This window comes from Otolemur garnettii, unplaced genomic scaffold, assembly GCF_000181295.1.
Source record: "Otolemur garnettii isolate 467f Iridium unplaced genomic scaffold, OtoGar3 scaffold00017, whole genome shotgun sequence".
NCBI lineage: Eukaryota > Metazoa > Chordata > Mammalia > Primates > Galagidae > Otolemur > Otolemur garnettii.
In genome coordinates, this window is record NW_003852412.1 from 5,627,027 (window position 1) to 5,628,533 (window position 1,507).

The window sequence follows — 1,507 nt, forward strand, 5'->3', positions numbered from 1 at the left end:
GTGATTCTCTTGCTTCAGCCTCCCGAGTAGCTGGGACTACAAGCACCCACCACAATGCCCAGCTATTTTGTTTGTTAGAGACAAAGTCTCGTTCTTACTGGTCTCAAACCTGTAAGCTCAGGCAGTCCACCAGCCTCAGCCTCCCAGAGTGCTAGGATTACAAGCGTGAGCCACCGTGCCCTGCCCCTCTTTTTTCTTTTTGAGACAAGGTCTCCCTCTGTTGCCCAGGCTAGACTGAAATGACATCATCATAGTTCATAGCACCCTCAAACTCATATGTTCAACTGATCCTTGTGCCTCAGCCTCTCAAAGTGCCGGGGTTACAGGTGTTAGCCTCCATGCCAAACCTTCAATATATCTTTTTTTTTTTTTTTGAGACAGAGTCTCACTTTGTCACCCTCGGTAGAGCGCCAAGGCATCTTAGCTCACAGCAACCTTGGGTTCAAAAAAATTCTCTTGCCTCAACCTCCCCAGTCACAGGGAATACAGGCATCCACACAACACCCAGCTATTTTTTAGAGATGGGGTTTTGCTGTTGCCCAGGCTTGTCTTGAATGCCTGAGCTCAGGCAATCCACCCACCTCAGCCTCCCAGCATGCTAGGATTGCAGGTGTGAGCCACCATGCCCAGCCTGCAACATAACTTTTTGAGGGGACACGGGTCAACCTGTAATAGCCAACTTTGACAAGTTGTGAGATTCAGAAGTAAAAATACTTCTCTGCACGTTTTCTTCTGTCTCACTTTAACATTTATTTCAATTTGAAATTTTATATGAGGATAACTCAGTGTATCTAAAACTTGAAAAAGGTACAGCTTTACTTGTTTGCCAGGTACTTGTCACTTGCTTTCACTGTGCCATGTGTTGTATTAGCACTGAAGATACGCTGTTAATGAAATAGTGGGGACACCTTGAAGGTTGGTCACGATGCACATCTCTGTTATGTGCATTTCTAGAAACAGTTTGTGTAGAGAACCTGAAGTGAAATGCACCCAAGTTCAAAAGATATACAAACAGGAAAATCTATAAGTTTTCTTTTTTTTAGAGACAGAGTCTCACTTTGTTGCCCTCGGTAAAGTGCTGTGGCATCATAACTCACAACAACCTCCAGCTCTTGGGCCTAGGTGATTCTCTTGCCTCAGCCTCCCAAGTAGCTGAGACTACAGGTGCCAGCCGGAACGCCCGGCTATTTTTTGTTGCAGTTTGGCTGGAGCTGTGTTTGAACCCACCACCCTCGGTATACGGGGCTGGCACCCTACTCACTGAGCCACAGGCACCGCTCTATAATTCTTTCTGACCTCGTCTTTTCTTTTTATTTTATTTTATTTTTACTTATCTTTTATTTTTTAGAGATAGAGTCTCACTTTATTGCCCTCAGTAGAGTGGCAGTTTGGTCAGAGCAGGGTTCGAACCCACCACCCTCAGTATATGGGGCCAGTGCCCTACCCATTGAGCCACAGGCTCTGCCCTCACCTTTTCTTTCTTTCTTTCTTTCTTTTTTTTTTTTTT